Below are 24,519 nucleotides of genomic sequence, written 5' to 3' on the forward strand. Positions count from 1 at the left end.
GCGCTTATAAAAAATAACTCTGGGCTACGCCATGCTAAGTCCGGGTGTGTGGTATAACCATGGCTACCGCCACGGTGATGCACATTTTTTTTGTGGGTACAACACAACAACAACCACATGAAAATCGCCAACTTCAACTGCAAATATCTCCGGACAGAGATAAAATTTTTTTTTCCGCCTTCGGATTATTGTTCTCGAGATTAATAGGCGTCTTTTGACACCTATCTCGATATTTTTGGTAGGGCATTAGCAGCCGACCCCTCAACTAGACTTTTACGGCGCACCCGAAGGCCGCCAACGCAGAAAAGGGTTCTGCGTAAAAATGCTATGGATCTCACCCCCGGTTTCGGACGTACCCGCGGGCATTTTTTCTGTTTTTCGTTAATATATTTTGAACGAGTTAAAATTTTTCGCATTCGGATTTTTAATACTGATGTCAAGACGCGTCGTTTGACACCTCTCTCGATATTTTTGGTAGCGTATTAGCAGTCGACCCTCAACTAGACTATTACCATATATCCGCACAAAACACTTATGTTCACAATTTTTTTTGTGCCTACGCCAACATTACAACAACCACATGAAAATGGCCAACTTCAACTTCAAATATCTCCGAATAGATAAAATTTAGTAATTCTATACAACAGCATGACACGAATACGCGTCCAAAAATATCGAAAGAGGTGTCAAAAGACGCGTATTAATCTCGACAACAATAATCAGAAACCGAAACCAACAGTTGGTGTAATTTGTCTCACAAAAAAATTGTGAACGCAGAAGGACATCACCGTGGCGATATCCACGGTTATACCACACCCCCGGACTTGGCATGGCGTAGCCCAGGGTTATTTTTTATAAGCGCGGCTGAAGGCCTCAAACGCAGAATGGTGTTTTGCGCAAAAATACTATGGATTTCACCCACGGTTTCGGAGGGACCCGCGGGTCTTTTTTCGGTTTTTCGTTAATATCTTTTGAATGAGTTAAAATTTTTATATTCCGGTTTCGGATTATTAATACTGATGTCAAGGCGCGTCGTTTGGACGCGTATTAGTAGTGTCATGCTGTCGCATAGATTTACCTAAAATTTTTCTTTCCGCCTTCATTATTGTTCTTGAGAATAATAAGCGTCTTTTGGCACCTCTCTCGATATTTTTTGACGCGTATTAGCAGTCTCATGCTGTCGTAAATTACAATTTTTTGTGCATTTGGTGGTCTTGACATGTGTAGATTATTGTTTTTTCTGGGTAAAAGTCTAGTTGAGGGGTCGACTGCTAATACGCTACCGAAAATATCGAGAGGTGTCAAAAGACGCATATTAATCTGGAGAACAATAATCCGAAGGCGGAGATGTTGCAGTCCGGATATATTTGCAGTTGAAGTTAACGATTTTCATGTGGTTGTTGTTGTGTTCACCGGGACTTGGCATGGCGTAGCCCAGGGTTATTTTTTATAATTGCGGCCGAAGGCCGCCAACGCAGAGAGGTGTTCTGCGCAAAAATACTATGAATCCGACCCCGGTTTCGGAGGTACCCGCGGGTCTTTTTTCGATTTTTCGTTAATATCTTCTTAACACGTTAAAATTTTTATTTTCCACCTTCGGATTATTAATACTGATGTCAAGACGCGTCGATTGACACCTCTCTCGATATTTTTGGTAGCGTATTAACAGTCGACCCCTCAACTAGACTATTATCGGCCGCGCTTATAAAAAATAACCCTGGGCTACACTATGCCAAGTCCGCGTGTGGGGTATAACCGTGGCTACCACCACGGTGATGCACAATTTTTTTGTGGGTACCAACACCAACCATATGAAAATCGCCAACTTCAACTTCAACTACCTCCGGATAGAGATACAATTTTTCTTTTCCGCCTTCGGATTATTGTTCTCGAGATTAATAGGCGTCTTTTGACACCTCTCTCGATATTTTTGGTAGCGTAGTAGCAGTCGACCCCTCAACTAGACTTTTACCGATATTTGCAGTTGAAGTTGACGATTTTCATGTGGTTGTTGTTGTGTGCGTACCCACAAAAAAAATTGTGCATCACCATGGCGGTAGCAACGGTTATACCACACACCCGGACTTGGCATGGTGTACCGGAGATATTTGCAGTTGAAGTTGGGGTAATAGTCTAGTTGAGGGGTCGACTGCTAATACGCGTCAAAAAATATCGAGAGAAGTGTCAAAAGACGCGTATTAATCTCGAGAACAATAATGAAGGCGGAAAAGATAAATTTTAGGTAACTCTATGCGACAGCATGACACTACTAATGCGCGTCCAAAAATATCGAAAGAGGTGTCAAACGACGCGCCTTGACATCAGTATTAATAATCCGAAACCGGAAAATAAAAATTTTGTCTCTGTCGGGAGATATTTAGAGTTGAAGTTTGCGATTTTCATGTGGTTGTTGTTGTGTTAGTACCCCCAAAAGAATGTGTGCATCACCGTGGCGGTAGCCAAGGTTATACCACACACCCGGACTTGGCATGGCGTAGCCCAGGGTTATTTTTTATAAGCGCGGCCGAAGGCCGCCAACGCAGAAAGGTGTTCTGCGCAAAAATAATATGGATCCCACCCCCGGTTTCGGAGGTACCCGCGGGTTTTTCAGGTTTTTCGTTAATATCTTTTGAACGAGTTAAAATTTGTATTCTCCGCCTTCGTATTATTAATACTGATGTCAAGACGCGTCGTTTGACACCTCTCTCGATATTTTTGAGAGCGTATTAGCAGTCTACCCCTCAACTAGACTATTACCCAAATATCTCCGGACTGCAACATCTCCGCCTTCATTATTGTTCTCCAGATTAATACGCGTCTTTGACACCTCTCGATATTTTTGATAGCCTATTAGCAGTCGACCCCTCAACTAGACTTTTACCCAGAAAAAGCAATAATCTACACATGTGAAGACCACCAAATACACAAAAAATTGTAATTTACGACAGCATGAGACTGTTAATACGCGTCAAAGAATATCGAGAGAGGTGTCAAAAGATGCTTATTAATCTCGAGAACAATAATGAGGGCGGAAAAGATAAATTTTAGGTAACTATGCGACAGCATGACACTACTAATACGCGTCCAATATCGAGAGAGGTGTCAAACGACGCGCCTTGACATCAGTATTAATAATCCGAAGCCGGAAAATAAAAATTTTAACTCGTTCAAAAGATATTAACGAAAAACCGAAAAAAGACCCGAGGGTCCCTCCGAAAACGTGGGTGAAATATATAGTATTTTTGCGCAAACACCTTTCTGCGTTGGAGGCCTTCAGCCGCGCTTATAAAAAATAACCCTGGGCTACGCCATGCCAAGTCCGGGTGTGTGGTATCACCGTGGATACCGCCACGGTGATGTCCTTCTGCGTTCACAATTTTTTTGTGAGACAAATTACAACAACTGTTGGTTTCGGTTTCGGATTATTGTTGTCGAGATTAATACGCGTCTTTTGACAGCTCTTTCGATATTTTTGGATGCGTATTAGCAGTGTCATGCTGGGGTATAAAATTACTAAATTTTCTCTATCCGGAGATATTTGAAGTTGAAGTTGGTGATTTTCATGTGGTTGTTGTAATATTGGCGTAAGCACAAAAAAAAAAAAATTGTGAACATAAGTGTTTTGTGCGGATATAGGGTAATAGTCTAGTTGAGGGTCGACTGCAAATACGCTACCAAATATATCAACGCGTCTTGACATCAGTATTAATAATCCGAAGGCGAAAAATTTTAACTCATTCAAAGGATATTAACGAAAAACCGAAAAAATACCCGCGGGTACGTCCGAAACCGGGGGTGAGATCTGCGTTGGCGGCCTTTGGCCGCGCGGTAAACCTCTAGTTGATGGGTTGGCTGCTAATGCGCTACCAAAAATATCGAGATAGGTGTCAAAAGACGCCTATGTAACAGCAGCCTTAATAAATAATTAAATGTCACCCTGTTTCCAAATTGCTGCAACACCCATTGTCTACTCTGAACGGACAACAGGTGTTGGGACAATTTGGAAACAGAGCAATTCGGCTCGGCAGAAAAAGACCGGCCATTATAATTTGCGACAAAGAACGAAATACGTGTAAGCTGAGTGAAAAATAATTAAATGACAGCCTTTAATTTTTAAAAGTAAAACGTAGAGACAAATATAGCACTAAACTTAGTGCTGACATATGTAAAATATTACAAAACAAACACAAACTAAATCTAACTTAAATAAAGATAAGTAAAATAAAATTGAAGACATTTTGACTTGTGAATTGGTGTGTGTGTGGAAGGCACAACAAGAACATTTTAGAAGTTCCAAAAATGGAACTTTATAATGCGACCGTGAGGCTGGAGCCTCAGCAGGCAACCGGATTTTGTTTGAAGAAGGTAGGTGGTGGTTAAATTTTTTTGCAAAGGCAATTCTAAGTAGCCGTGGCAGTGAAAATATACGAATTTTAAATTGAAATAAATGAAAATTTTTACTGCAGGAACTAATCCTACGTTAAATAGGGAGAAATAAACCAAAGTAAAGAAAGCGCTAAATAATAAAATTATCTAAAAACTACAACTTAATTTAGTTAAAGAAATAATGCAAAAAAAAAAAGAAAAAATTTTAAATAAAATAAAATTGTCGTATAATATCCCATAACGGGATAAACCCACGCCACTAGCCAACGGCATATCATCGCCATTTTTTTTTAACCACCACCACCCCCAGCATTAGCATTGAGACCAGTCGCGGCAGCGCTGGCGAAGATCGCCAGAAACAACTCCAGCATCAGCAGCATTGGCGACGACAGCGGCAGAGTTTACGGCAGCGGCAGCATTTACGGTTGGAGCAGCAGCAGTCATAAGTATAATATATGTTGAAAACCTACTGTAGTTGAGAACTACACATGTGATATTTAAGTTTTCTCTTTCAACAACAATACCTCTGAGTTTCATGTATTTGAAAAATTTTCTGAAGTTTTTGATGTAATTTTTTCTATCTTGAATAAATCAACGAATTGTTAAGACGTATAAATGTTTAATTCAAGTCTTTTATTTTACATCGGGCTTCCTGCAGAAATAAAGTTTTAACAGGTTATGGGCCCAGAGTCCGTGTCGGTGTAAAATTGAAATAAAATATTCGTATATATTCGCGTTTGTCGCATAGTTTCAAGAGTCCGTGTCGGTGTAAAATTTAAATAAAATATTCGTATATATTCGCGTTTGTCGCATAGTCTCGTTGATTTAAAAATGGGTTCGCTATACCAGATTGAAAAATTAGACGATACAAATTACGACACGTGGTGCATTCAGATGCAGTGTGTCCTTGTACATGCGGAGATTTGGACCGTGGTAAACGGCGATTTTGCAAAGCCAGAAGATGCCGAATTATTGGTTAAATGGAAAGCCGAAAATGAAAAAACCTTGGATACGATGATGCTGTGTGTAAAGCCATCACAATTAGGTTATCTTAAAAACTGTACCAATGCCTCCGAAGCATGGCAAAAGTTAAAATGTGTATACAAGCCAAGTGGACCAATAAGAAAGGTGACATTATATAAAAAACTTTTGAATCTCAGTATGTCTGAAGGTACATCAATGGTACACCATATTCAAGAGTTTATGAATGTATCTGAAAAATTAGCAGAAGTAGGCATAGATTTTAACGAGGAACTTTTAGTTATTATATTGCTATCTAGTTTGCCTGGAAATTTTGAAAATTGTGTTATAGCAATAGGAACTCGTGATTCTTTTCCAACGTTTGAAGTTTTGAAGGCAAAGCTGTTAGAGGAGTTTGACCGGCAGAATCAAAAGGAGAAGGGCAATGGAGTTGTAGCCATTCAGCAAGTTTTTCTCGCAAATTCTAAAGGATAAAGCAAATCGGGAAAGAAACAATTTAACGGCATGTGCTTCAACTGTGGCAAGCGTGGACATATGGCGTCGAAGTGTAGAGCGCCGAAAAAGACTAGAAACGAGCAGAAAGAGCAGTGTTCTTTTGCAACATTAGCAGCAGCAGATGTCACAGGTTTCAGCAGAACATCATGGTGTCTCGATAGCGGTGCCTCCACTCATATATGTAGTGAGCGAAATATGTTCGTTTCTGTCAGAGAAAGTAAAGAGAGAGTGATGTTGGCGACGGAAACTTATGTGGAAGCTGAGGGAATAGGCAGCGTTGAAATAAATGGAAATTGTAAAATTATTTTAAAAGATGTATTGTTTGTACCAACAATGATTGGAAATTTTATATCTGTTGGAAAAGCTATAAGTAATGGTGTAAGTGTAACATTTATAAATGATTGTGCTATCCTAAAGAAACAATGCGGCTACATTTTGTTAAAAGCTGCAAAGAAAAATAATTTATACATTTTTGACGTAAATACTCGAATTAAAGCACATTCGTGTTTTAGTGCAGCCGAAGAGAATGCAATGATTTGGCATAAGCGTTACGGGCATTTGAACTTTCAAAGTCTAGGAGAGTTGTCCAATCGAAAAATTGTCAATGGGTTGGATTTGAAAAGTATGCCAAAAAATATAAATTGTGACGTTTGCATGAAAGCTAAGATATGTGCGCGGCCATTTCCAAAGAACAGCGAGCATTCTTAATTCATTCTGATGTGTGCGGCCCTATGCCCACTGTGTCTCTTGGTGGCGCACGTTATTTTGCCACTTTCATAGATGATAAGTCCAAGCGCATATTTGTTTATTTTTTGAAATCAAAAAATGAAGTATTTGAAAAATTCAAAACATTTAAAAGCCTCGTAGAATGTCAAACAGAGAGAAGAATAAAAGTTCTCAGGAGTGACAATGGGACAGAGTACATAAATCGTGAGTTTGACGATTTTTTGAGTGCATGCGGCATACAGAGGCAGATAACCGTTCCTTACACTCCTCAGCAAAACGGAGTTGCAGAAAGAGCGAACAGGACGATTGTTGAAATGGCTTGAAGTATGCTTATACAAGCTGGCTTATGCGAATCTCTTTGGGCAAAAGCAGTTGCAACAGCTGTATACATACGGAACAGATCGGTTACAAAGCAGTTAGGTGATAAAACTCCATACGAGATGTGGACGGGGTTCAAGCCCAGTGTTAAACATTTCCGAATTTTTGGTGCAAAATCATTTGGACTCGATAAGAGTCAGCACAAAAAGTTTAATGAAAGAGGCAAAGAGTATACGTTTGTGGGATATTCCTTGACAGCAAAAGAATATCGCCTTTACGATTTTGAACAGAGACGAGTAGTAGAAAAACGCGATGTAATTTTCGATGAAGGTGTATTGGGCAATGCAGGGAACGCACAACTGAAAGAGATAGATAGAGATCACGTATTAGTTGAAGTAAATGGAGCAAAGAACAATGGGCAAAATGAGGAAACAACGTTGAGTTCTGAAGAGAAAATAGTGGCACATGAGGCTCATTTTGAGGAGGAGCAATATGAAACAGCATCAGACAAATCAGATAGTCAAGCAAGTGCTGAAGAAAATGAAGACCAAGATGAATACGATACTCGTAGTGTCAGCGAGACAACTACTTATGCGAAACGCGGAAGGGGAAGACCAAAAGTGCTGCGCACAGGCAATCCTGGTCGGCCACGTAAAGAGTACCACTTAGTGAATTTGGCTGAAAGAGATACTATCACAATCCCACGCACGGTATCAGAAGCCTTATCAAGTGATGAAAGTCAAGAATGGAAACAAGCGATGGAAAAAGAGTATGACTCTCTTATAAATAAAGGAACGTGGGTTTTAGTTGATTTGCCAGAAGGCAAACGAAAGATTGGATGCAAATGGGTTTTCAATTTGAAACGTGACCAACATGGCAATATTGAGCGTTACAAAGCAAGACTGGTTGCTAAAGGGTGCAGTCAGCAGTATGGTGTAGACTACCTCGAAACATTTTCGCCTGTTGTACGTTATGCAACCATACGTATGTTATTTGCATTAGCCGCTGAGCTAGAGCTGCATATGCATCAGCTAGATGTCTCCACCGCGTATCTCAATAGTGACTTAGAGGATGAGGTTTTCATGGCGCAACCTGAGAGGTTCGTAAGTTCGAGTCACCCTAATCGAGTCTTAAAGATAAACAAAGCTATTTATGGACTAAAGCAGTCAGGCCGGGAATGGAATCATAAGTTGGATTCTATTTTGAAAAGTTTTGGTTTTGAAAGCTGCAAAACGGAACCGTGTTTGTACAAAAAGAATGAAGGCAATAAATACAATTTGATAGCAGTTTACGTCGATGATATAATTGTTGCTTGTTCGAGTGAGACAGATCTAGTGATGATAAAGAGAAAAATAGCAGAGAGTTTTGATATAGTTGACAAAGGCAGAGTTCATCATTTTCTTGGTATGGAGATTGAGCGCGTTGGCAGCGTTGGTGCTATCTCTGTTGGGCATACAAATTATGTGCAAGACTTATTAAAACTATATGGGCAATGCCGAGGGGCTTCTACGCCACTAGATCCTGGTTTCACAACTAAATGTTATATAGATGAGTGCGAGAGAGTAGACACTACAAAATACCAATCCCGTATCGGCATGTTGATGTATCTGGCTGTAACAACTAGACCAGATATTCTACATTCGGTTAGCAAATTGGCAAAACGCAACCAAGAACCTCATATTGAACACGAGAAAACGGCAAAGCATATTTTAAGGTACCTTTCGGTAACTAAAAACTTAAAGCTTCATTTCAGAAAGACTGGCAAGCAAGCTGAAGGTTTCGTTGACGCAGATTGGGGTAGTAGTGTAGAGGACAGGAGGTCATATACTGGTTATGTTTTCAAACTAGCAGGGTGTGCATTTTCTTGGGAGAGCAAAAAACAAACTTCAGTTGCATTAAGTAGCACAGAAGCGGAATATATGGCGCTTTCAGCAGCTGCGAAAGAGGCTGTGTACTTGAAAAAATTACTATGCGAGTGAATTTTTACAGAGGCGAAGGTCCATTTACAGTATATGGCGATAATTTGAATTCACATCATTTGGCAAAGAATCCGGTTTATCATAATCGGAGCAAACATATTGTTTTTAGGTATCACTACATAAGAGAAGTAGTTAATAGTAATATTGTGAATTTAAAATATTTGAGTACAGATAATATGCTAGCTGATATAATGACAAAGAACCTTTGTAAAACGAAACATATTAAATTAATAGATTTACTTGGAATGAAAAATGATTGAAAATATAAAAAACGTAATTGTTGTTGAGGAGAAGTGTTGAAAACCTACTGTAGTTGAGAACTACACAAGTGATATTTAAGTTTTCTCTTTCAACAACAATACCTCTGAGTTTCATGTATTTGAAAAATTTTCTGAAGTTTTTGATGTAATTTTTTCTATCTTGAATAAATCAACGAGTTATTAAGACGTATAAACGTTTAATTCAAGTCTTTTATTTTACATCGGGCTTCCTGCAGAAATAAAGTTTCAACAATATATATGTAGTTAACAAATTTTTGCCTACGTTTTTATAACACATATATGTATATATAGAAAACAGAAAATTTCTTTTATGCGGTGCGTTATAATATATATACATTTTGGATTTTTTTTTAAGTGGTGCGTTCTACATTTAACTACTTCGGTTTTCAACAATTTAAAATTTTCGAAGACTGTTGAATTTGATAAGGAGTTTATAACGTGTAAATTTAGAATTTTTTATATATAAACGGTGGATTGTTAAAAACCAAGTAAATTCTTTCGAAATATGCGGTGGTTCCATTAAAAACCAATTAAAATTTTTTGAAATATGCGGTGGTTCCGTTAAAAACCAAGTACATTTTTTTGAAATATGCGGTGGTTCCGTTAAAAAACAAGTCATTTTTTTATATAAAGCGGTGCGTCCGTGAAAATATACGAATTTTTTTTACAAAGCGGTGCATCTGTGAATATAAATGGATTTTTTTGAACAAGTTACAACAATTTTGAGATTTTTACCAATTAATACCTATATACTATTGTGTAAACTTTAAATTCAATTACTTCTTAAATATTTTTCTATACAAGTATAATTCAGTTTTCATTAATTCTTCAAATAAATTGTTAAATATTCCTTTAGCGACTATTCACCTGTAAATCAGTTCAATTTTACATTTTTTTTTCTTTTTCCTCAATATTTCAGCTCAAAAAAATTCAGACATTCAAATAAGTACTTCATTAATTTCATAGTTTGAACTGAATTATCCGTGCTATTCTGATAACTACATATGTACAACCTTAGAAGTGGCAAGCAAGTGCAAAAAACTTCAGATTCAGAATCCGATTCCGATAAATCAGGCTCAAGCTACGAAAGTTTAGCTTCATCTTCGACCGAAAAAGTCACCAAACAGGAAAATAAATTATCGTTGTCAGCAGATTTCCTAGGCTTCGAAGATTCTTCAAGTAAAAATTTAACTTCTAATTTAGTTTCAAATCTTAACGATTCAAATAGTGAAATATTAACTTTAACTTCTTCTACTTTCAAATCAGATCTTAACGACCCAAATAGCACAAACGTGGCCTCACTTTCTGCTAATTCAGCTCTAAATCTTAACGATCAAATCATGGCAACACCTGAGGAAAAGAGAATTTTCATTAACACATGTGCTAATTCTATTAGAGAAAACTACAGTGGTGATCCTCTAGCACTTGATTCTTTTATAGACAAAATTGCATTATTGGAACAATTTGCTACTGCAGACTTAAATGATACTTCTATAGCGTTCTTAAAATCAAAATTAGAGGGTAAAGCCCGTGAAGCACTACCAACACAAGTAACTTCAGTCAATGATATTAAAACAGCTCTACATAATAGGATCAAACCAGACAACTCGAAAGTTGTAGCAGGGAGAATTGCAGCGTTGCACGTTAACGGTAACAATTATACAGATTTTGCCAAAAAAGTTGAAGATTTAGCTGACTCACTTGAGCGGTCTCTTATTATTGAAGGGGTCACTCAAGCGAAAGCTCATGAAATGGCAGTCGAACAAACAGTTAACGTGTGTTGTCTAAATGCAAAATCAAATTTAGTAAAAACCATTTTAGCCTCAACGGCATTTACAGATCCGAAAGACGTAGTAGAAAAATTAATTGTAGAACAAAACAACGAAGTAACTGAACGTCAGGTTCTAGCTTTTCGATCACGTGGTAACAGTACATTCAGAAATTCACGTGGTAGTTATCGAGGTTTTTACCCAAACCGCGGCTATACTGGTTATAGAAACAATAGTTCAGTTTCATACAATAACAATTATAACGGCAACAATAATCAAAGGTATAGGAATTATAACGGAAAAAGATACCAGAATAATAACAATAATTATAAGCGTTCAAAAACAAATCCTAATTCAAACAATAATAACAATAGAGGTAACAATTCGAGATCAGCCAATGGTAGAGGTCGAAACGCAAACGTTCGCGCTTTAAACGCCAGCGCCCCTCAGGAGCGAACACTGAGGGAGGACGAATTAAGCGAGTAAGCTAACTTACCGCACCTATAGCCATCTATTGTTTAAATTTAAATTACTCTGATTTCATAGAATTACAACTAAACGAGTCACAAAAGTTTTGTTCTTTCCTAGTAGACACTCAAGCCGACATTTCTTTAATAAATATATCATGTCTAGACAGTAACATTTCCTTAAATACGAACGACATTATTAACATTACCGGTGTCACTTCAAATTCAGTTTCTACCTTAGGTAAAATTACAGCAAATTTAAATTTTTCTAACTTTTCTATTAAACATACTTTACATGTAGTGAATGAAGACTTTAATATCCCATCCGATGGCATACTGGGTAAAGATTTTCTGAAAATTAACGACTGCATTATTAATTCTGAAATAAATAGTATTTCCTTTTGGGTAGGTAATGAAAAAGCCGCGATACCAATCCTGCACGGAACAGAAAGGGACCGTTGTATCATTCCACCAAGAAGTGAAATATTCAGACTTTTTGATTTAGGAGATTCACACGAGCCACTTTTCGTGGACTCGTAGGAATTGAAAAAGGTGTTTTCACAGCTAGGTGCATTGTTAATTCCAGCAACCCAATACTTAAAGTCGGCAGTGTTTGGCAAGCGCTCCGGGTGTATTTCTGCCATGAAAAGCTCTCAGTGAAAACTCATCTGCCTTGCAGATGCCGTTCGGAGTCGGCATAAAACATGTAGGTCCCGTCCGGCCAATTTGTAGGGAAAATGAAGAGGAGCACGACGCAAATTGGAAGAGAAGCTCGGCCTTAGATCTCTTCGGAGGTTATCGCGCCTTACATTTATTTTTATTTATTTTTTTTTTAATACTTAAAGTCATAAATACCACGGATGATATAAAGTATGTCAAAAGAAAAAGTATTCGGACAGAAAAACTTTCAAACTAAAATGTTTATACAATTAACAAGACAGAAACAGAAGACAAACGTACGAAAAAACTGACTTCAATTTTAAAAAATCAAATACCTCAACATGCTCATAGTAAATTAATTGACCTTTGCATAGATTATGCCGACATTTTCGCTCTTGACACGGACAAAATGACTTTAAATAACTTTTACGAGCAAAAATTAAGATTGACAGACAACGAACCGGTATATGTTAAAAACTATAGATTGCCATACTCTCAACGCGAAGAAATAAATCGCCAAGTAAATAATTTATTAGACAATGATTTGATTGAACCCAGTTATTCGAATTACAATAGTCCTTTGATTATAGTCCAAAAGAAAGATACAAATGGTCAAAAAGCTTATCGTATGTGCGTAGATTTTCGCGCAGTAAACCAAAACCTCATTGCTGATAAATTTCCACTAGCTAGAGTTGGCATTATTTTAGACAATCTTGGCAGGGAAAATATTTTTCCACATTAGATATTTTTTCAGGATTTCATCAAATCCCCTTGCATTCTGACTCTCGTGACATTACGTCTTTCAGCACTGACCGTGGCGCATTTAGATGGAAAGTGCTTCCATTCGGCTTAAATATAGCACAAAATTTATTCTCACGAATGTTGACCATAGCTTTTTCGGGTATACCACCCAATGTCGCATTTTTATACGTCGACGATATTATCGTCATAGGTTGTAGCGAAGCACACCATATTAAAATCTTTCAAAAGTTTTCGATACTTGTAGGTCTTTCAATCTCAAACTTAACCCAAATAAATGCAACTTTTTACGACCAGAAGTTACATTTTTCGGTCACAAATGTTCAGCCAAAGGTTTGTTGCCAGACGAATCTAAAATAAACGCAATTAAAAAATATACAAATCCGACTGACAAAGACGCGGTACGACGATTTGTCGCATTTGCAAACTATTACAGACGGTTTATACCTAATTTTGCGTCTCTGGCAGCCCCTCTAAATCGATTAAGCAGAAAAAGAGTTGAATTTGTATGGGATGTTGAGTGCGAAAGAGCATTTTTATGTTTGAAAGCAGCGTTACTTTCACCAAAGTTACTTCAATATCCAGATTTTATTAAACAATTCATCATTACAGTTGATGCTTCCACAACTGGATGTGGCGCTATTTTGAGTGAAGAACAACAAGGTAGTGATTTATCAATTTGTTTCGCTTCTAAAGCATTTAATAAAGCCGAACAGAAAAAATTCATTATAGAATTAGAGTTTTTAGCTATTTACTTTGCAATCAATCAATTTCGACCATACATTTATGGCACCCATTTCATTGTAAAATCAGACAATAGACCTCTAGTATACTTATTCAATATGAAAGATCCATCTTCAGAACTTTCAAGAATAAGACTGGAACTATCTGAATATAACTTTACTATTGTATATATAAAAGGTAAATCAACCGTTTGTGCTGATGCACTATAGCGTATTACAATCGAAGAGATTAAAGAACCTAAAAAACAAATTTTGGCAGTACAGACAAGAATAAAAATAAATGTAAGGCGCGATAACCTCCGAAGAGATCTAAGGCCAATTTGCGTCGTGGTCCTCTTGATTTTTCCCTACAAATTGGCCGGATGGGACCTACATGTTTTATGCCGACTCCGAACGGCATCTGCAAGGCAGATGAGTTTTCACTGAGAGCTTTTCATGGCAGAAATACACTCGGATCGCTCGCCAGACACTTCCGAGGGGTGACCCCGCTTAGAAAATTTTTCTTCTAATTGAAAAACCTTATTTCTAAAATTTTGATGTTGCTTTGCCCGGGAGTTGAACCCAGGGCATGTGTGATAGGCGGAGCACGCTACCATCACACCACGGTGGCCGCCAAGACAAGAGCCATGACAAAAAAGGCAAACGACAAAAATTTACATAGGAAAACAGACAAAAACGACGAAAAACAAATTACTTTACATGTCTACGACAAATTTTCATTTAATTTTTCGAAAAAAGACCCACGAATAAGGTCCGCAATTACGTACGATAAAAATAATAAAACAACAAATTTAAAAATTTTTTTCGCATATTAAACATAAGAAACTCGAGTTACTTAGTTTTGAGCTTGTTAACGAAATAATGGCTTTAGAGAAATTACTTTCGAGGCTTGAATCAGAAGCCGGCAAACGCAAAATTAAGAAAATTGAATGGCCTAAAAACGATATTTTTTCGAACATTATACCATTACAAATTTCAAAAATATTGGAAATAAAATTTTAAAATCATTAGAAATTATATTAACAGATCCAGTGGAGACAGTAACAGATGAAGATACAAAATTAAAACTACTGAAAATTTACCATAATGATCCCATTTCTGGTAGACATTGCGGAATGAAAAGACTTTACGCAAAATTGCGAACAAAATTTTATTGGAAGAACATGACTACTGATATATCGAAATATATCAAAAATTACAAAGATTGTCTTTTAAACAAGGTTAAACCTAAAACAAAAGAAAAACTTGTTTTAACGCCAACTCCTTGTAAACCATTTGATATGCTAGTTGTTTAGGCCACAGGCCTAATATATATCTCCCCCCCCCCCCCCCCCCTCGTAACATAACTTTCTTTGGTTATTTTCTTTCGTTACTACCACCCACATATTCTTGTGATCACTATACACACAGGCATGTGTGAGTGGTGGTACGTATGTATCCTAGATTTTTACCTCTGTGAGCCCGCGGTACAGCAACTTTAGTGCCGGAAAACCCAACGAAGGAGCTGTATCGTGGGTTCATCGGCTCATGTAGCAAAGAGTCTCGCCCCCTTTGAATCCAGCAGCCAGCAAAGGTACACGTAATCGCCCGTTCACGTAAGTTCAACTTTTCAAAATTATTATCACATTTTCCACAACATTTGTTAAACCATTTCTTAACACTTGTTGTATTTATCTAAATAAAAGCACTTTGTGAATTCCTTTTATTAACACGAAACCTTTTGGTGTTCTTATTTTCTTTCCTTTTTTTCGCCTTAACTAATCTTTAACAAATACGTGGGTGCGCGCCGTTGCCACCACGCATTTGTTCATGGTCCTTACCGCGCCGGTAAAGAGAACCAGTCACACAATTACAGTCCACTCAACTCTCTAGGCATTAAAGCAAGGAAGCATACCAAAATCGTGAGAATACACAGGAAAAAACAAAAATTTCAACAGCAAATATCAGCAATTGTCCATGGTGATACAACTTTCTTGGTGATACCAGCGATTTTGTATTCAAAACAACAACAACAGCCAATATACAACAACTGATACATTTTTGGTGGTACCTTTTGGAAACATCCAACAACAAAATTTAATTCACATTCGAGTACTCCGGATCAACGAATTAAAAGGTACGTGGTTTATTCCGTGCGAGGTAGTTTTTTTTTTTGTTAACAAATTTTTCAAAATAAATTATAAATTGGTTCTTTCGCATCAAAAAAGTGCAAGTGAGTGTTAAGTGAAAAATTTATATTTCGTGCAAAAATAGAAAAAAAAGCGCTTAACGCAGTTACTTAAAGTTTGTGCATCACGCCTTGTGACTATCCGGAATAATCCCACACCAGCGGTAATATTTTCCGGACACAGCTCAAGGTAGCACAACGCTGCTCCAAAAGGTTGACATAACCTAAACACCGCTTAGCGCCATTGTTTTACTTTCGCCTTTGCATAATTTTCATAGAGAAAAAAATATATATATATATTCAAATAATTAAATTTTGATTTGTTAAGGTATTTAACCGAAAAATTTAATTTAATTTGCGCGCACACTCAACTAAACATATTTTCCACATAAAAATCACTTGCGCTTATTTAAAAGGGCAATACGATCGCAATTTTGTTTGTTGCTATATAAAAGGTCACATTCCTTGGTTAAATTACCAAAAAGTCCAAAACAAGCGTACATATATTTTTTCTTTTTTCCACTGACACCATTTTTGCACTAGCCATTACTTATTGGCTTAGACAATTCAGTAGCAAATCTGCATTAGCACATTCCTTAACATTTACGTGGGTGCGCGCCGTTGCCACCACGCATTTGTTCACACGAAATTGTACCTATCCCACTTGGCACATAAGCCTCTGTACAGTCCTTTTCACGTTAGCCATAACCTATCGGCTTACACAATCAATTGGTAAATTTGTGCATACATACGCATACACCAAATCTTTTCACTTGTCACATTATCACTTCCAAGTTCTGTCCTTTGGCGACATTTTCACTCACTACTCTCTGCAAAGGCAATTTCTGTATAAGCTTTTGGTTTTTTATTTTTATCCACAATGGAGACCTATACACGCCAAGCAGATGCAGTGACGGAGTATGAAAATTACTTCAACGACATGTCACCTTCACAACACAGTAAACAATCCCTAATATACCAAAGGGATGAGTTAAAAACTCTGTGGGAAGCTACGAAGGTGACATACGAAAAGCTCTTAGGTTCATCAGAGCTTGAGTCAAAGGACTTATCGGCTATCAAGAAGAAGCATAAAATGCGCTATTTCAGCTTCCTAAAGTGTCAGGCGGCAATAGCTGAGCTTTTGGAAAATTTTGAAAAGAAAGGTAAGAAAGTAGATGTCTCAGATAATATGGAATATCATGTGCGCCTGCCAGCATGTGATACGGATATTTTCAAAGGTGACTATATTTCATGGCCGTCTTTTAGGGACATGTTCACTGCCATATATATTAATAATAGTAAACTCCATGCAGTGCAAAAACTATACTATTTAAGGCAAAAAACTCAAGGGGAGGCCAAAGAGATAGTGGAGCGCTCTTCCTTAACAACAGACGGTTTCGATACAGCGTGGAAAAATTTATGTGACCGATACGAAAACAAACGTATCTTGGTCAATGCCTAATTAAAAATTCTTTTTAGTTTAAAAGCAGTTGAGAGCGAATGCGGTAGCTCCATTAAAAAACTGCAACGTGAAATAAACAATTGTATCTCAGCGCTTCAATGTCACAAGATTGACATATCAAACTGGGATGCAATTCTAACGTATTTGTGCTCCACAAAACTGCAAGAAACCACACTGGCTCTATGGGAACAAACCATATAAAATAAAACAGAAATTTCAAAATGGGCAGATATGGATAAATTCTTATCCAGCAGATTCCAAACGTTGGAAACTGTCGTAGATATAAGAGGGGATACGGTTTCAAAACCCTCTAAGCCACATGCTTCTCGTTCCTCGGCAGATACATCGTCGAAACGATTAGGGTCCTATCAGGCAAGTGCAAGTGTAGCCAAACCTACGTGTAAGATGTGCAAAAGTCCTGCACATCGAATTTCAAAGTGTGAAAAGTTCTTACGTTTAACACCCAATAAACGGTTTGAACAAATTAAGAGCAGCCGTGGGTGTATAAACTGCCTTTCTGCTGGCCATTCGGTGACAAAGTGCACCAGTCAAATGAACTGTGCCACATGTCATTTAAGACATCATACGCTGCTTCATATTTCGAATCAGCCAAAACCAACAAATACTTGTGACACTATCGGAGCATCTACCTCACGGGAAGCTCAAATACGACGCAATGCTGAAAGAGAAAACGCTCCGATTAATAATGTGAACTCATGTTTCGCAAACACAAATAAAGGGGTATTACTAGGGACAGCTCAGGTCAATATTCGTTTTAATGGTGTTGACTATTCTGCGAGAGCCCTAATAGACTCGGGATCTGAATGCTCATTCATTACCGAGAAACTAAAGCGCAGAATTAATCTGCCAATCAAACACCTGCATGCCCAAGTTTCGGGCATCAATAATACAATGTCTGCACAAGTAAAAGAAGCGTGCAACATACAATTGCGGTCACCAACAGACCCATTAATCGAGATCAATACGATCATGCTGGTTTTACCACAATTAAAAGGGAATCTTCCAACTTGCCAAATAAACGCAATGACTAGGCAAGCATTCCCTGATTTAGTACTGGCTGACAAAAGATTCTTTCTCAATGAGCCAGTCGACTTAATTCTGGGCGGATACATATACCCCCAAATTATGCTAGGCGGTATCAGGAAGGACGTGCTAAACACATTAATAGCAAAGGAAACGGTGTTCGGCTGTATTTTGACAGGCCGGACAGATGCGGTTGATACAAATAAGACCCTAGTTTCATGTTTCAATGAGGTCACTTTAGATAAACAATTGGCGGCTTTTTGGGATATAGAGGAAATTGCAAAGAAAAGGAGCATCAATAACGATGACACTTACTGCGAGGAGCTATACAAATCCACAAAAGTTCGGAACAATGATGACAAATACGTAGTCTCCTTACCCTTTAGGAAATAGTTTAACTTAGGCCCCTCAGAAGGCATCATTCGAACTGGGGGGGGGGGGGGGGGGGCGGACTGGGGCATCCAAAGACATGTCTCATAACGAAAGTCATCCCATTATCCTTCCTTACACTTGCAGGTTATCCAGACTTATAGTTCAATCCTCTCATGAGACCACCCTGCATGGAGGGAACCAGCTGATGCTACGTCATATCCGCACTCAGTACTGGATCCCACGCGTTAAAGTCATGATAAGGTCGGTTATCCACAACTGTAAAGTCTGCACTATTTACAGGAAGCGGACGCAAACGCAACTTATGGGGATCCTTCCGAAAAAGCGCACCACCTTTACTAGGGCCTTCACAAACACTGGGGTAGATTTCGCGGGAGCATTCGATATAAAATCCTACCGAGGGAGGGGATGTCGAATTTCAAAAGGATATGTTTGCCTGTTTGTCTGCTTTTCGACGAAAGCGATCCATCTCGAAGCGACAAACGACCTTAGTACCGTGTCCTTCCTAGCTGCCTTCGCCAGATTTGTATCCAGACGAGGCTGTCCGAAAAACGTTTACTCCGACAATGGTACTAACTTTGTCGGAGCTTCTCGAACTTTACGATCCGAGTTTAAAGCATTTCTGCGTGAAGCAAGGGACGGAACAGTGAATAAATATAGCCATCACATTTTAGAATGGCATTTTATACCGCCAAGCGCCCCTCACATGGGAGGTTTGTGGGAAGCGGGGGTAAAAAGTTTTAAGACCCATTTTAAAAAGATCGCGTCCGATCATAAATATACCTTTGAGGAGTTTACTACCCTCTTATGTCGAATTGAGGCCTGCCTCAACTCTAGGCCCCTCAGTCCCTCATCCAACGACCCTTCCGACCTGGAGCCGCTTACTCCAGGCCATTTTCTCGTAGGTGGGCATCTTTTAGCTCCACCTGAACTCGATTGTGGTGAAAACCCTGCCGCCATTGTAAACCGATGGCAAAAGATGAAAGCCCTTCATCAAACCTTTTGCAAAAGATGGAAATCGGAATATCTCACCGAAATCCAGAAAAGGTATAAATGGAAACATCCACAATCCAACCTAAAACCCGGGGACCTAGTCGTCATAAAAGATAACCTGCAACTAAACGAGTGGAGAATGGGGAGAATCGTCAACACACATCCAGGTTCCGATAACCGTGTACGTGTTGTTGACGTCAATACAATTAAGGGACAAATTAGCAGACCAATCGCGAAACTGGTGCTACTTCCGCCCAACGACAACGAAAATGAACTTTAATAGCCCACACTCCTTCACCCAAATAATCCAGCTCTCGTTCACCCCGAACGAGGCCAACAAACCAATAACCCAGCTCTCGTTCCCCAGAACGAGGCCAACAGAACCCTAACGCAGATACACTGTCTGCCACATAATACCTTTCCCAGCGATTGCGTGGGTGCGCTGGTGCCACCACGTAATTGTTCAAATTGTTCGGATACGGTCACCATATGTGTATTCTTCACATCTCATACAAAATAAGATCTTCAATGGAAAGTTAAATCTTAACAAGTATCATATTCATAGCTCACTCAACAAAGATTATCAGGACAGATTCAGAAGGCTGAATGAAAAATGGTTAAAAATTGTTGATCACCTAAAGTAACCACATTTGGTTCGAATAGGATTCCAACAGATGATCGAAAAACTATATTCAGTTATTGGTCTGCAAAATATTCGTATTTGGTTATTTCCGTTGTTCAAGTGTATGGTAACTCATTTTTTGGTCAGAAAGTCACCAAATTGTATTGAGATGGAAGGAAAATCCCCTTGCCTATTGCGAAATCCACCCCTTCTTTGATCACTATTATATTTGGCATCTTGCGGCCGTAAGCGCGTGTGCTCGAATGTACTACCCGCGCCGCCAGTTAAAAAGAACTTGAGGAAACGAAAATTCCTCTTACAGTTTGCTTTAAAGAAGGAATCCGCGTATTTTCTTCTTAGCTCGTGTGTTGCTTCATCCGATTACATAGTTATCACCCACGCCCTCAAGGAGGACCAAGTGGAAACGACATTTTACAAATTCATGGATGTCACATCCATGCGTACATGTGAGAAAAACACATATACATAAAATAGTTAAGAGAGCATCTAAGAACCACACATAAACGAATATGTCCATAGTGTTGCCAGTTGTTTGTTCCGTACAAAGTGTTTAAAATTAAATTTTTTAGATGGAAAAAAAAATCTGAAACACCCTTCAGAAAACAAGTTTTTCTCAAAAATCATTACAAACTTCCATTTTTTGTACTCCAAAAATTCTAAATAAAAGTTTTGAAATTTTCATGAAGACTTGCAAAAACTGTTTATTCCTTTTTACTTTTGGATCAACCAAGAAAAATAAGATAACAGAAATTTTGCAAACATTACTCGCAGTTATTGAAATATTGTAATGATAATGAGCGATATTCAAATAATTTTAATTTTACCCTCAATGTACAAGAACTTTGTATTGGTTTTTAATGTTAACAATCAAGAGTAATGTCAGAGCATATTTTAATGACAATACACAGTTAGAGTGGGAAGGATAGGAAACAGGAGATTGGGCACAGCCTTTAACTTCCAGTAACAACATATTTATTCCTATACTTTAACACAAACAGCACGTTGTTTCATAATTTACTAAAAGGTATTTCCGCAAGTTGCACTATCTATACCAATTCTGAGAACCCCCATCAGCATTAAAAAACATAAATTAAATTACAATAAGATTACCAGCCTCCTTAAATTGGGTATTTGCCTGATTGCTGTTACACATACACATCGATTGCTCACTTGGGCAGCGTAATCAAAAGGCAACGATAAATAACAATAGCTTTGAGGATATCAATCCAAATAATCTGGTAGAAGTCAAAATGTAGTCGCGCTTTATTTAAGCGATGCTCTGCAAGTGATAACAGTTGTAAAGTTTATACAAAAGGAGAGCTGAAACTTTATTGGTTCTGATTTGTGACGATGTCCAAATAAGTAGACGTTATAAGTATACAGCTTATATTTCATTTACATGTATCTCTCCTAATTTGTTTACATTTTCCCTACTTAATCCGTCTTTTCCATGTCGAGCAAGCGTGCTTGTTCATTTTTCTCTGCTTCTGCAGCGGAGGGTTGTCGCATATTTATACTAAAGCAGATGCGATTAAAATGTTCACACATTTCATTCACAAAATTTGAACCATAATACCATGTCAGTAAGTACATTCCATTTGAACCCCACATGCTCAAATCGTAACCCCATGGTAAATACAAACACCGGTAAGTAAGTAGACGTTATAAGTATACAGCTTATATTTCATTTACATGTATCTCTCCTAATTTGTTTACATTTTCCCTACTTAATCCGTCTTTTCCATGTCGAGCAAGCGTGCTTGTTCATTTTGCTCTGCTTCTGCAGCGGAGGGTTGTCGCATATTTACACTAAAGCAGATGCGATTAAAATGTTCACACATTCATTCAGAAAATTTGAACCATAATACCATGTCAGTAAGTACATTCCAGTTGAACCCCACATGCTCAAATCGTAACCCCATGGTAAATACAAACACCGGTATTATAATTTTCCCAATGTGAAACATAAAAATTAAAAAACACCAACTAAAACATCAGCATAATAAATGCGCATGGGTGCCACTGAGTATACAGGACTCCGACCAAATATGCTATACAAGCATGTTGGTATTAATACGGCTGTATATGAGTCCAAGACATGATCGAGGAGTTCGCCTAATGGCCCAGCTAGGCCTATACGGCGCGCTTGTTTGCCATCAATTCCATCCAATGTATAAGCTAATAATATATTTATTGCGCAACAAAGCACAACCCACACATACGCAACGTAGCCACCAACCGACTATCAAAAACCAATCAAGCACAAGGGATGGAGGAAGTTATTATTTTTCACTCAGCAAAATCAAACCATTTCTTCACTTTGTCCTATTTGATTTCATGGCATCATACAAAAGTTTTGGTTTTGTTGTATTTGCGTTCAGCTGAAGTAGATTTATTCACAACTTAATTCACATTATTAACTAGAAAAAATGCGTACGTAACACACCCGACCACAAATTGTTCACCTATTCAGATTTCGTACATACACTAAATAAGCTTTAGCACAAATAAATTTATTCTGTTGTACTTCGAATGACTTAAGTGTTTCGCGTCCGTTACGAGCTGCCCGCTGGCCGCACTAATTCAGGGAAAACACATCATGCTACGGAACGTCTCTTGAGCACCAAGTCTGGGGTATTGCGGACCATTGAAGCTACTAGCCACGGAGTTCTCTAACAAATCTAATGAAAAGGGCACACCTTGCGATCCGGTAACAGAAGAGGTACATATTTGCGGTGAAGCTGGTGGTTTCGAACTTTCGCAAAATGTGCGAAACAACAAATGACACAGTACAAGTGCATAATTACAAAAGACTTACCGAGCGAACCATCAGCATTACTCAGCCTGGTTATTGCATTGTATGCTTTAGTAGAAATGATATCTCTCCTGGACCACTTGAACAAGCTGGTTTACATCCCACGGCGGATCAATTGCTTTGTTATTATATTATTGCGTATTTAATATTAAGTAGTTCAAAACTGTTTATGGAACTGTCTCCAAATGTTTTTTTTACTTCAGCTGCTCTTTATATTCAGTGCGAACTTCAACCCTCAGCAAATGGTATTTGTTTGTTGTACTTTATATGCGGAGCTACAATTAGTATTATATATTTAACTTTTAATTCTTCAAAAATTGTCCCTTCCACGTTTAGGTCAAATTCATATCACAAAAACCAATTATTTCCATTGCAGTTTACTAAACAACTCCATCATTTTATTTGTTTTTTGTTTTAAGCGACCAACTTATTTATAACACAAACGTCAGTATGACATAATTTCACACGCACGCGACCGAACGACCGATTGGCTGACCGACCCTGCCCAGCTCAAACGGATTCCCCCATACATAATTAGCACTGCGAGGAAGCGAATCTTTAGAAATGATGCTTAGACTTGTGTAGATACAAATTTTGTGTATTCAGCACTTTTTCCTCTCGTTTGTCTCGAATATTTTCTCGTTTTTATTAATGTTTCCCAAAACGCGTCCACTACTCTACAACTGCCATTCCAAACTGAAGTAAATAAATAAGAAAAAATATAACAAAGCAGAAATCGTGCAAATATATACAGCAGCCCCCTTTTTTTTTAATGACCTTGCGAATATCGGGGTGGTTAATTTGACAATATAGATAAGTCAGCATGAGCAGCTGGAAGAACGCTCGATATTTTATAATGAATAAAACACAAATCGTGTTTCAACATGATAGCCAAAGTTGCGTATAATGGAATCGAGAGTACTTGGTTCACTACGACTATATCATCTTAATGCAATATTCAAGTGCATGGAGCATACGAACGGCATTTTATATTTGGTGGGCGCACAGCGAAATAACGTGCGCGCAATGGCAATTGAAAGTTGCGTTTTACTGCGGACTACTGGCTGCTGCTTGATGTCTCTTTATGCACGAGGAGAAAATCTGAAAAGAAAAGAAGAAATGTATTAGGTAAAATATTACAATTTACTAGCTGCCATACTCACCGCCGCGTGTTTTATCTCAATTACTTTTTTCCATTCAGGAAATGAAAAAGCGTAGCAAATGTTAAAATCTCCACATTTAATGTCTGACTGTCAATGATTATTGCAATACAAACGTTAGGCCTCATGCGCAAGCATCTCGCGCACTACACGTCATGCGCTACACGCCGCACTCCACGTCACGCACTACACGTCAGGCATTGCATGCCGCACGACATATCGAGCACAACACGCCACACATGTCGCGTATTACATATCTCGACCAATCATTCATTTGGTCG

At 38.2% G+C, this 24,519-nt stretch overlaps 1 protein-coding gene across 4 annotated transcripts in view; it reads right to left on the minus strand.

Moving 5' to 3' along the window:
• LOC137234945 (PHD finger protein rhinoceros-like) overlaps window positions 1-24,314 on the minus strand; it is a 45,859-nt gene extending 21,545 nt beyond the window's left edge. For 3 of the 4 annotated variants that reach the window (XR_010947870.1, XR_010947869.1, XM_067758243.1), the window contains exons 1-2: window positions 24,242-24,314; window positions 23,082-24,179 (exon numbers count right to left, since the gene is read on the minus strand). The gene's annotated coding sequence lies outside the window, so the exon portion shown is untranslated. The remainder of the gene's footprint in view (window positions 1-23,081; window positions 24,180-24,241) is intronic. The other variant, XR_010947871.1, reaches the window with a different exon arrangement.
• Window positions 24,315-24,519: the final 205 nt, after the last annotated feature.

This window comes from Eurosta solidaginis, chromosome X, assembly GCF_040869045.1.
Source record: "Eurosta solidaginis isolate ZX-2024a chromosome X, ASM4086904v1, whole genome shotgun sequence".
NCBI classification, from domain to species: Eukaryota; Metazoa; Arthropoda; class Insecta; order Diptera; family Tephritidae; genus Eurosta; species Eurosta solidaginis.